The following is a 12,989-nucleotide window of genomic DNA, read 5'->3' on the forward strand; positions in this document are numbered from 1 at the left end:
AAATGTCTCAATGCACGTTGCCATATTTGCACCGCACACTGGTCCGCGCTGCGCGTGCGTACGCTCTCCCGTGGATGCGCATACCCGCAATAACGTGCACTCGCAGGCGCGGTATGCGTATTTACGGTAGAGTTTATGTAGTCGTAGCGTGCGACTCATTCGTTACAAATGTTCACAATTAATGTAGTTTATAGATCACGGTCCCTTTGATAGATTCTGAAAGTTTGGTTAAAATACAATGTCCCAGAGCTGAGGAATCCCTCTTTATATCGTACGAAGGGTCTAACAGGAATCATACAGCAGTGTTTGGTACCCATCGGAAGAGTATTTAATTAGCAATATTCCGGTGTTGGTTTGAAGCGTATTAATCGCTCGTGCGAATAGTTATGGACATGAGAAGTTTATGTCCATTTCTATTAATTACACATACTCAGGTATGCGGCGGGAAACCCAGTTTCCCACCCACCTGAGCTGTTGGAAATCGTCACAGCCCACCTGTATGAATCACCCTATGACCTTTTGTTATGATGCAGGGCCGAATTCCTTCGGCCAATGGACAATGGGATTGTAGGACCAGGAGATTGCATTGTGTGTGGGGCATAAATAGGCAGGCCGACCACATCCAGCTCTCACTCTCTCATCAACGGTTATCTGCTGATAGCCGGGAGCTGGATATCGAGGCGCAGGCGATCATACCCTTTGTGCGTAAGTTTCTCTCCGTTATCATTGTCTTTCTGTGAGCCAATCTCTCTCTCTCTCTCTCGCTCTCTCTCTCTCTCTGTCCTGTTCTCTCATATCTCCCCTAGACTAGGCTAGTATTGTATTGTATTAGATAGTATTGTATTGTATTGCATTTAGGTCAGTGTAGTATTGTCTTTTTGTATTTATTGTTTAGTTCTGTGGTTAGGAAGTCTCTGTTATATTGTAGTGTATCATTTGTACTGTTATCCCCTTTTACAAGTATATTAGATATAATACAGTCAATAGGCTTTGGAACCTAAACCAGCATCTGTGTATTTCCTATAGTGTTAAGTGTTCACTTGAGCGTCGGTGACGCTCAAGCAGCTTTGTAGTTAGTCAGGTTACACAAGGTTGCACTTACACCCTGTATTCACATTAAGTTATTCTGTGTATTTCATTGGTATAAGGTTTTATCATAAAGGTATAGTGTTGTGAGCGTCTGCATCGCTGGTGACCTCCTCGTGGTCTCGAGCGTAAGCTACGCCATAGCGAATCATTACCCTAGACATAACCAATAACGTGTCCTGTGATCGCTGGGCCGTGAGCGAACGTGACGCTTGAGCGTCTCGCCTACGGCTGAGCGATCGCTACGCCAATAGCGTACCATTACGGTACTTCTTAAACAAACAGCGTACAGTGTTCTTAGCTTCATAAAGGGTTGTTATACGACAAAGGAATTTAGCATTGTCAATTGGGGACTCGTCCTATCCTTCTCATATCTGCACTAGGTAGATCAGCAGACATTATCCCTCCAGCAAAGGGTGGGAGGTTGTCTCACAGTGCTGACGGGATAAGCGTCTGCTTCGCTTAGATAAAGAATGCTGAAGGAATCCGGGAACCGGAAGTAAGAACAAAACGCTTGTGTCTTTTAAAACTGTTTTATTTCTCTTCTGTCTTGCGTATACACGCACGCATACATATATCTGCATTTTCTGTTTCATTTTCGTATATCACTATTCCTGTTTGCCAAATTTTATAGTTGATAGAAAGTGCTAAAAAGAGATTTGCTGTTATTTCATAGTAGAGGTGATAGTTAAAGTATAGAACAAACACACGGTTTGTCTGAGATACAAGGCAGTCAGTGTGGATTGCGGTAGATGATCAGGGATCATTTACATTGATAAAAGTATATATTGTGTTACGGTGGACCCTTTGCATTGCGTACACGTGTCGCTAACAAAGACTAGCGTACGCAATCCAAAAGGCAGACGCACGCAGCGTACATTACGCAACGTAGCGTCCGGTTACGCCCACGTAGCTCAAGTTGTGATAAAGTGAAGTAACGCAAAGGCGATAATTAACGCACAGCGGTAGATAACGCGAAGCGGTAAATAACGCAAATCTATTTTTGGAAAATCTGAAATTTAGTTTAACAGATCCTGCTCCTAATTGGTAACACTTTTGGCCTAAAGACAATTTCTGCGCAGAAATAGATATAGAAACAAAAGTGTACATGTGTTGAGTGAGTGTGTTTTGTATACAAAAGTTTATATAACTTTAAGGTGGAACCAAAAGGAAAGCCGGGTACTCGTCAAGGGACATACGTGTAAGTGACATATACGGTGGCTAGGGAGGCATCCCTGGTTAAATAATATTTGAGCATTAGAGTATAGCGGACCATAAGGTAACAAGACCAGGAGGTCATAAGGTAACAAGACCAGGAGGTCGTAAGGTAAAAGGTCCGCTATAAAAGTCCAGTGGCACAACGCCTGGGGTGTTGGTGCAGAACCCATATAGGCCATAAGCTCTTGCTGAAGGAATCGCGGCCGGAAACATCGATTCCATTGATCTTTCAGTACATGACAAGTAGTGCTCGTGTACTGAACGATTGGACCACACGTAATTGTGTGCAGTAGTTAGTAATCTGACCTAATACCATTAGAGTAAAGTGGTCACAAACGCTATCTGTACATTCTGACGTGATTTGTGTAATTTTTTATTTTTGGAAGGGAAGTTCGCTGGTCACTCAGGAACTATCTAACAACCCCAACTTTACTGGAAAGAGTAAGTGTCCTGCGGGTAACCCTCATATGTTCCAGTAAACTGAAGGTTCCATAGGGGCCCTGTATCGAGTACGCCAGCACCATATCGGTGTGATCAGGTCGTATTGGTCGAGGTGGGCGAGTGAGTGGGGTACTCGGTAAACCGCCACCGCCGGCCTACTGTGGAGTAATTTGGTTGTCTGTAAAGGCTTGCTGAAAACCTTGATACAGAGATCCAAGGAGGACTAAGCAACACCTGCAGACTATGGGGGCCAGTTGCTCAGGTAGGGGGCGATCAACCCTGGTTCAGGTTGATTCTGTGAACCGACCAATTGGGTCGGCACGATATGTAATGTGTGAAAAATATGGAATTCACACCGAATCTTTATGTGATGAATGGGAGAGAATGACTGTACAAGACAGGGACAAATTCCCAAGAATAGGTAGCTTCAGTCCAGAAGTGTTACAAAATTTAAGGAGGAGGATATGTCTCGTAAAATCAACAAAGAGACGAATTCAACATCATGATTGTTTACAGTTATGGCACCAGGAAGGTGAGATACAGAGAGGTATGGCTCTGGCGGCAGGATCTGGGGCAGTCAGGAAGTTGATTGCCACAGCTCCTCCTCCACCATACATTGCAGGAGAGAAGTTGACTGTGGAGAGAAACGCACTGGGTTGTAAAACACAAACTCTTAGTAACACTGTAAATGTTAATGATGTTAACCAAATAACTCATGCAAGTATTAACCCGTGCAAGATGTACCCTGTTTTGAACCTTCCTCAGGAGTGTGATCAAGAAGACGATTCAGCAACAATTTCAGCTCTCTCTCTTGCAGCCACCATAGCAGAGACCACAGTAGGCACAGCGACACCCACGAGATTAGTGAAAGCCCCTAGCGGAGGGATAGGTGAGGTCGTGTCAACGGGTAAGTACGGCACCATGCACTACACTGAAACAATTGTACCACAACAAGCAGTAGAATCTACACAGGAAGAGGCTGTTAGAATTGCTCCTGTAAGGGTAATAGCAGTTCCCAATGGAAAAACAGATGTGTCTGGAGCCACTCCCATAAGGAACATTGCCATGTACACTCCATTTTCCAGAATGGAATTAAGAACAATAGTGTCCGAATTTCCTGACCCCAGGAAGGATTTAGTTGCTAGCCAAAAATACATCAGGGATTTAGGTAACACTGTAGAACCCAACAACAAGGATTGGCAGATACTGCTAAGAGCTTGTTTACCTTCCAATGTTGATGCAACTCAGATTTTAGCTGATTGTGCATTGGATAAAGATGTACCGCTTACAGACGTGTACAACAAGGATAATGTAAAAAGGATAAATTTACAGCTAAAAGAGTATTTCCCAGCCGTTGTTAAATGGAATAAAATATTTTCCATTAAGCAAAAGGAGTCCGAAACGGCAACAGAATATTTTCACCGGGCACTATTAGAAATGGCAAAGTACACTGGTATAGAAGACATTAAGACCAACCCAAACCATCGAGAAGTAGCAGTATCTGTACTGATGGATGGTTTAAAGGAAACATTAAAGACTAGGGTTCAGACCACGCAACCATGCTGGCGAGGTCTGTCAGTGTCCGGCTTGAGAGAGGCTGCTATTGATCACGACAGAAACATCACTAGGCACAGAGAGTCGCAAAGTGATAAGTTGATGTCCGTAAGTATACAGGCGCTGACCACAAGGCAGCCTGCGTATGTACCACCGAATCCTGTGGGTAAGGCAAGTGTAATAACATGTTTTTCTTGTAACAGACCGGGACACTTTGCACGAGAATGTAGAACAAAGAATGTACAAAGATCTTTCCAACCCCCTAGACAACAACACAACACACGACATTGGGAGCAGGGTCCACAGAGGCGGAGTTTTGAGCCACATACAGGGGAAACAAAAAGATATCCCCCGAACAGAGACTGGCATGCCTCTGGTAGTTCCCAGCTAACTCCCCCACAAGTAGTTGCTGCCAATGGGATTCAGGGAGGTCAGCATACCCAATAGGGGTGTGGCCATACCTGTAATCTGCAGCCAGTTAAGTTGATTGCCAGTCTTGGAAGCGAACCAGAGATTGCAATCAATGTGGCTGGTAAAACTTTAAACTTTCTTGTAGACACAGGGGCGGCCAAGTCAGTGATAAATTCGACAGTGGGCATGAGAACCACTGGTAGGACAATTCCAGCCATGGGAGTAACAGGAGTAGTCCAGCACTACCCTGTTAGCAAACCAGCCGAGATTACAATAGGGCCTTTGCATACCAAGCATTCCTTTTTGCTGGCTGCATCGGCACCAACTAATCTCCTGGGGAGAGACTTACTATGTAAAATGGGTTGCGTCATTTATTGTACTCCTGAAGGTGTATTCTTGGACATTCCTGAGAATCACGCTCAGGAAGTACGAGACATGTTAGACTCCCCATCAAAATTAATGTCACATTCCATTATGACAAATAGGAATCCATCCCAAGTAGAAGAGATGATATCTCAGATACCAGAGTCACTTTGGACAAAAGATGGACAGGACACTGGATTAATGGCAAACGTAGCTCCAGTAGTTGTGCAAGTAAAAGATGGTAGGATAGCTCCAAAAATCCCACAGTATCCTCTGAAGCCAGAGGTGGAGTTAGGAGTTTTCCCAGTAATAGAGCGCTTGCTACAACAGGGCATTCTAGTAAGAACGTCCAGCACCGCAAATAGTCCCATCTTCCCTGTTAAAAAGAGTGGGGGGAGGGGTTACAGGCTAGTGCAGGATCTAAGGGGGATTAACAAAATAGTTGAGAGTCAGTTCCCCGTAGTGCCTAATCCAGCTGTCATCCTAATGCAAATTCCTCCCACTGCCAAATTTTTCACTGTTATTGACCTCTGCTCCGCTTTCTTTTCGGTACCTCTGCACCCTGACAGCCAATATTTGTTTGCATTCACATACAGAGGAGTCCAATACACGTGGACTCGGTTACCCCAAGGTTTCATAGATAGTCCAAGTATATTTTCTCAGGCTTTGCATGATTGTTTACAGTCTTTCCAACCAGACAGTGGATCAGTATTGATACAGTATGTGGACGATTTATTACTGTGTTCAGATTCACTGGAAGCATCTCTGAAGGATACGAAACAGCTCCTGTTTCATCTTTCAGACACAGGTCACAAGGTTTCCAAAGACAAGTTGCAATTATGCCAAGCTAAGGTAAAATATTTGGGACACTGTCTAACACAAGGACTGAGACACCTGACCGCTGATAGAATCCAAGCCATTAGAGACATGACACTGCCACAAACCCAGCAACAGATCAGGACGTTTTTAGGAATGTGTGGGTATTGCCGTAATTGGATCCCAGGGTTTTCCATATTGGCGCTACCTTTGCAGGAAATGGTCTCTTCAAACAAACCTGATCGGATTTCGCATACAGACGAATCTGAAACAGCATTTGAGAGACTCAAACAGTGCCTAACGCAGGCACCAGCACTAGGTATGCCAGACTATGGGAAACCCTTTGAACTATACGGAACAGAAAGTGCTGGGTGCGCAGCAGGTGTACTAACACAAAAACACGGTGATGCCAGCAGGCCAATTGCATACTACAGCGCTCAGCTAGACACGGTAGCGCGATCCCTCCCCACATGCTTGCGTAGCGTTGCGGCGATAGCATTGCTAGTGACGAAAAGCGAAGATGTTGTGCTAGGCCACAACCTCACAATCCATACACCGCATGCGGTATCTGCCTTATTGAATTCTGCCCAAACCAGACACGTCTCATCAGCAAGGTTTACAAGATGGGAATTGGCATTAATGGCCCCCGTAAACATCACCATAAGGAGATGCAGCGCATTAAATCCTGCAACATTTCTCCCAGGTGTGCCTGGTCAGACACAAAGGGTGGAAGGTGAGAGTGATGGGGAAGGAGGATTTAATGCAAAGGAAGATACACATGATTGTATGGAATATTTGACCCAAAATTTTACCGCAAGGCCTGACATCAGTGACAATCCACTGGAAGATGCAGAACTCACGTTCTACACGGACGGTAGTTGTCACAGACAGTCAGAATCGGGAGACTTGTGTACTGGATACGCAGTCGTAGATGACCAAGACACCATAGAAGCGGAACCGCTAGGCCCACCTCACTCAGCCCAGGTTGCTGAACTGGTCGCCCTAACCAGAGCATGTGAATTGGCTAAGGGTAAGTCAGCCAATATCTACACCGATTCCAGATACGCGTTCGGGGTAGTACATGATTTCGGAGCGCTATGGCGGCTCAGAAATTTCATGACGGCAGCTGGTACACCGATAGCGCATGCCGCTCATATAAAAAGGCTTCTAACAGCGATACAGGAACCCGACAGAGTGGCTGTTATCAAATGTAAAGCACATACATATAGCCAAGACCCAGTATCCCTTGGTAACAGCCGAGCAGACGAAGCCGCAAAGCTTGCAGCTGCTACCCCCACACGGACAAACACCACACAGTTGATGGTATTTAATACCATCAACACACAGAAGTTGTGTGAGATGCAGAATTTGTGTTCCACACAGGAAAGAGCAGTCTGGAAGGCAAAGGGATATGGCCAGGAGTCCTCAGGGCTCTGGACGGATGGACATGGTAAACCAGTGGCCCCCAGGGCATACCTTCCATGTCTGGCTGAAGCAGCTCACGGGCTGACTCATCTAGGCAAGGAGGGGATGTGCAAATTGGTAAGAGCATACTGGTGCGCCCCAGGATTCTCCTCTCATGCGGGTAAAAGAGCAATGTCATGCCTTACCTGTCTGAGAAAGAATATTGGAAAAGCAATACCTACAGAACCATCCCATATCCCACCTGCCGGCGGCCCTTTCCAGGTAATACAAATTGACTTCATTCAATTACCCCCATGTCGAAATTTGAAATATGTACTTGTTTGTATAGATGTTTTCTCGAATTGGGTCGAGGCTTTTCCAGCAGCTACAAATACCGCTATGTTTACAGCTAAGAAAATTGTGCAGGAATTTGTATGTAGATATGGTATCCCTAGAATCATTGAAAGTGATAGGGGTACCCATTTTACAGGTGATGTCTTTCAAGGAATGTGTAAGTTGATGGGAATTGATAGTAAGCTGCACACTCCGTACCGTCCACAGGCGAGTGCGAAGGTCGAAAGAGTGAACAGCACTATTAAAAATAAATTGAGTAAAGTAATGGCAGAGACAGGATTGACGTGGCCAGAAGCTTTACCCATTGTTTTGTATAGCATCAGAACCACTCCCAGGTCCCCTCTTAATCTGTCTCCTTTTGAAATCTTGTTTGGTCGACAACCGCATGTCATGATTAACCCTCAGGATGATTTGAAATGTAACAATGAAGTAACTGTAAAGTACTTGATTAACATGAGTAAGCAGTTGAGGAATCAAAATGATAATCTGAAGTTAATGATTCCTGATTTACCAGATAGTAATTGTCATGACATTGAACCTGGGGATTATGTAATGATACGAAATTTTCTACGCTCAGGTTGTCTTATTGATAGATGGGAAGGACCATACCAGGTCTTATTGACTAGCACCACAGCATTGAAGGTTGCTGAGAGAGAGACTTGGGTCCATTCATCCCACTGCAAAAAGGTGGCCGATCCAGAGAAGTCCCGTGATAAGGAACAGACGGTAGAGGTTGTATCACTGGAGTGTCTGTTCCAGGAGGACCGAGGCGGCACCTGAGCCTTGAAGACCGAAAGCAGTTGTCGACTCCCTTCTCCCTTTTATTGTTTTTCTCCACTTCCCAGCCCCTCTCCCTTAAAATTTCTTTTTCCCCCTTCTCATTCTTCTCTATTTCCTCCTCAAAGATGGACTTGCCCCAAGAGACTGTGATCCGGATTTTGATGTTAACCATGATGTTGACCAGAGCAGTCTGTTCCGGCGAGAGTACCATAGAGGTCGAAAGAGGTTCTGGAATGGGTTCCGATTATGATGATGGAGGCGTAGTTTTCCAAGATCAACCAAACCAACAAGCAAAGGCGAGTATCAGAAAACGATCCGATAGAAGAAATTGTGATGGATTGTTAGCTGAAGAAAATTGTATCTGTAGGCTCTGTGATAATCTGGTTGAAGATGGATGCATAAAGAAATGCCAATCTAGTTTTAATATCCATATAGACCGGCATCCATTGAGTGACTATCACTCCTTAGTGGGTAACGTGTTAAACCAAACAGATTGTTGGGTATGCTCTCAAGTACCTCAGGGTCACAGCAAATCAGGGCTAGTACCATTTCCTTTAACGTTAGGGGAGGTACTTGAGCTAAGTGGTGGGAGACCGGTGGACCGGAGGTTTAATATCTCCAGCCCTCCTAGTTTGAAGCTCCACCAATACCATGTGGATAGGTCCCTCATATGTTTTAACATCTCCAATCCCAGAAAACCGGGAAATTGGGAAGTGTCATGGAGCAACCTTACCATGACCTTTTCACACAGAGCAGATAGAATGCCTACAGATACAGAGCTCGTACGCCATATAGCCAGTAGAGGAAAATCTTTCCGGTATCGATATACCTTAGGAAATAGGATTACTAGAGTTGGAGAGGTATCACCAGGATACTGTGCACATATCGTACAAACCGATACGTGCATTAAGCAGATGGAAGAATTAGGGTCAGGAGATTTCACCTGGAAGGTTTGTAACATGATCATGTCCTTCTCCGTCCCTTATGTTCTCCCCGATGATGCATATTTCATATGCGGGAGAAAGGCGTACAAGTGGCTTGCCCCAAACTCTGAAGGATTGTGTTATATTGGAAAAGTATTGCCTGAAGTGATGACTGTTACACATGACAAAATGAAGGACATACACCGTGGTGCCCAAGCTCCTTATACTCACACTCATTACGAGCACCGAGTTAAAAGACAACTGTCAGAAAGGTTAGAGCATCCGGCCTCTGATCTTATCCATGAATCCACCGGGATTCAGGTTCTGGTAGCGTTAGATTTCACTCGCACCGCTCGAGGTGTGATGAATTATAGATACATTTCCGCACTCGCCAATTTGTTAGATAATATCACTGAAATGTATGATGACACGTTTAGATACACTGGAAGAGAACTTCAAGCTTACAAAACAGAACTAGTTCAGCATAGGATGGTTCTTAATTATCTTACAGCAGTAACAGGCGGATATTGTGTTACATTGGCAACACAGTACGGCATAAAGTGTTGCACGTATATCACGAATAGCACCGAGGATCCGGTAGAGGTCATAGACCAAAAGATGGACGATATTCTCCAATTGAAGTGGGAATTTCGTCGAAAACACAATCTCACCCTTGCTGCTGTAGGTAATGAGCTGACTGGTTGGGTGTCATGGTTGAACCCGCGAAATTGGTTCTCCGGTTTGGGAGACTGGGCTCAAGGAGTCATAATGGATGTTGGAAAGTTTCTACTATGTATCTTGGGTGTCGTTATATCGATTGGATTGATATTTAGATGCGGGCAGGCTTTAATGAGGTGCAAACAAAGTACAAAAGTGATGAGCTTGAGGAGTGAGGAAACCGTAATTAACCTGGATTTGATTTATGACCCAATGATAGAAACCAGGATGTGATGAAAATGCGATTATACGGTCCGTTTCTTTCACCTGTTTTTCTGCTTTTCTCCAAGATACAAAGACCCCCTTGGACGAGGAAGCTGACGAGACGAGATGTACACAGACAACGGATTGACCAAAGAAGAAGATTTGACAACTTTAAATATGGACACTTGATGAACTTTGCCATGGATCCCCAGTTTCCCTAGTATTTTTAAACTCACGCTAGCCCAACATTTTTGTAAATCTGATGGCACTGACAAAGCTTGTTGCTCATGCCTAAGGAGCAAAACAGCGCAAAGAAGACGACTCTCAACAGATACCGAACACAACTTCAACAACAGATGTACATTTCCCTGACATAGAATATCATTGCATTTTTCGTAAGTGTTCTTTATCTTCACCTCTACAACCCTCAGGTAACGACACACATAGACGATAGGGAATACAGGCACAGATATCAGCAACCACATACCTCCCCCATTCATGTATCATCAACTAAAATGTGCATCCCCATTTTGTTACAACCACAGCCGAAATGAGCTCGGTAGAGTTTGACAGCCCATCCACAGACCTGTACCACAGGATAAGAAGGAATTCAAATGTATACTTCGCAATACCTCGAAGCTAGATTTACCACACGTACGGCACGATGATACATGACCCTCCAAACATGGATTCATACACACATGCTTCTGCTATCTCACTAGGTCATACCCTCTTCACACCTTCTCCTCTCTCCTCCCCTACCCAACCATGGAAATCAATTAACCCCTGACTTACATTTTTCTCCTTAAATGTTTTGTGGCAGTTATTATTGACTGCCAAAGGGTGGACTGTCAAAGTCAGAAAAATGTCTCAATGCACGTTGCCATATTTGCACCGCACACTGGTCCGCGCTGCGCGTGCGTACGCTCTCCCGTGGATGCGCATACCCGCAATAACGTGCACTCGCAGGCGCGGTATGCGTATTTACGGTAGAGTTTATGTAGTCGTAGCGTGCGACTCATTCGTTACAAATGTTCACAATTAATGTAGTTTATAGATCACGGTCCCTTTGATAGATTCTGAAAGTTTGGTTAAAATACAATGTCCCAGAGCTGAGGAATCCCTCTTTATATCGTACGAAGGGTCTAACAGGAATCATACAGCAGTGTTTGGTACCCATCGGAAGAGTATTTAATTAGCAATATTCCGGTGTTGGTTTGAAGCGTATTAATCGCTCGTGCGAATAGTTATGGACATGAGAAGTTTATGTCCATTTCTATTAATTACACATACTCAGGTATGCGGCGGGAAACCCAGTTTCCCACCCACCTGAGCTGTTGGAAATCGTCACAGCCCACCTGTATGAATCACCCTATGACCTTTTGTTATGATGCAGGGCCGAATTCCTTCGGCCAATGGACAATGGGATTGTAGGACCAGGAGATTGCATTGTGTGTGGGGCATAAATAGGCAGGCCGACCACATCCAGCTCTCACTCTCTCATCAACGGTTATCTGCTGATAGCCGGGAGCTGGATATCGAGGCGCAGGCGATCATACCCTTTGTGCGTAAGTTTCACTCCGTTATCATTGTCTTTCTGTGAGCCAATCTCTCTCTCTCTCTCTCGCTCTCTCTCTCTCTCTGTCCTGTTCTCTCATATCTCCCCTAGACTAGGCTAGTATTGTATTGTATTAGATAGTATTGTATTGTATTGCATTTAGGTCAGTGTAGTATTGTCTTTTTGTATTTATTGTTTAGTTCTGTGGTTAGGAAGTCTCTGTTATATTGTAGTGTATCATTTGTACTGTTATCCCCTTTTACAAGTATATTAGATATAATACAGTCAATAGGCTTTGGAACCTAAACCAGCATCTGTGTATTTCCTATAGTGTTAAGTGTTCACTTGAGCGTCGGTGACGCTCAAGCAGCTTTGTAGTTAGTCAGGTTACACAAGGTTGCACTTACACCCTGTATTCACATTAAGTTATTCTGTGTATTTCATTGGTATAAGGTTTTATCATAAAGGTATAGTGTTGTGAGCGTCTGCATCGCTGGTGACCTCCTCGTGGTCTCGAGCGTAAGCTACGCCATAGCGAATCATTACCCTAGACATAACCAATAACGTGTCCTGTGATCGCTGGGCCGTGAGCGAACGTGACGCTTGAGCGTCTCGCCTACGGCTGAGCGATCGCTACGCCAATAGCGTACCATTACGGTACTTCTTAAACAAACAGCGTACAGTGTTCTTAGCTTCATAAAGGGTTGTTATACGACAAAGGAATTTAGCATTGTCACCAGACTGTGTCATGTCTGTCACATGTGCTCAGTGAGAACCTGCTTTCATCTGTGAAGAGCACAGGGCGCCAGTGGCGAATTTGCCAATCTTGGTGTTCTCTGGCAAATGCCAAACGTCCTGCACGGTGTTGAGTTGTGGACGTCGGGCCCTCATACCATCTTCATGGAGTCTGTTTCTGATCGTTTGAGTAGACACATGCACATTTGTGGCTTGCTGGAGGTCATTTTGCAGGGCTCTGGCAGTGCTCCTCCTGTTCCTCCTTGCACAAAGGCGGAGGTAGCGGTCCTGCTGCTGGGTTGTTGCCCTCCTACGGCCTCCTCCACGTCTCCTGATGTACTGGCCTGTCTCCTGGTAGCGTCTTCATGCTCTGGACACTACGCTGACAGACGCAACAAACCTTCTTGCCACAGCTCGCATTGATG

The 12,989-nt window shown here is 44.8% G+C and overlaps 1 protein-coding gene across 14 annotated transcripts in view; it reads right to left on the minus strand.

The window, feature by feature from the left end:
* Positions 1–12,989, minus strand: part of LOC135037197 (protein 4.1-like) — a 388,175-nt gene that overhangs the window by 319,899 nt on the left and 55,287 nt on the right. The window lies entirely within an intron of this gene.

This window comes from Pseudophryne corroboree, chromosome 2 (assembly GCF_028390025.1).
Source record: "Pseudophryne corroboree isolate aPseCor3 chromosome 2, aPseCor3.hap2, whole genome shotgun sequence".
Classification (NCBI taxonomy): Eukaryota; Metazoa; Chordata; class Amphibia; order Anura; family Myobatrachidae; genus Pseudophryne; species Pseudophryne corroboree.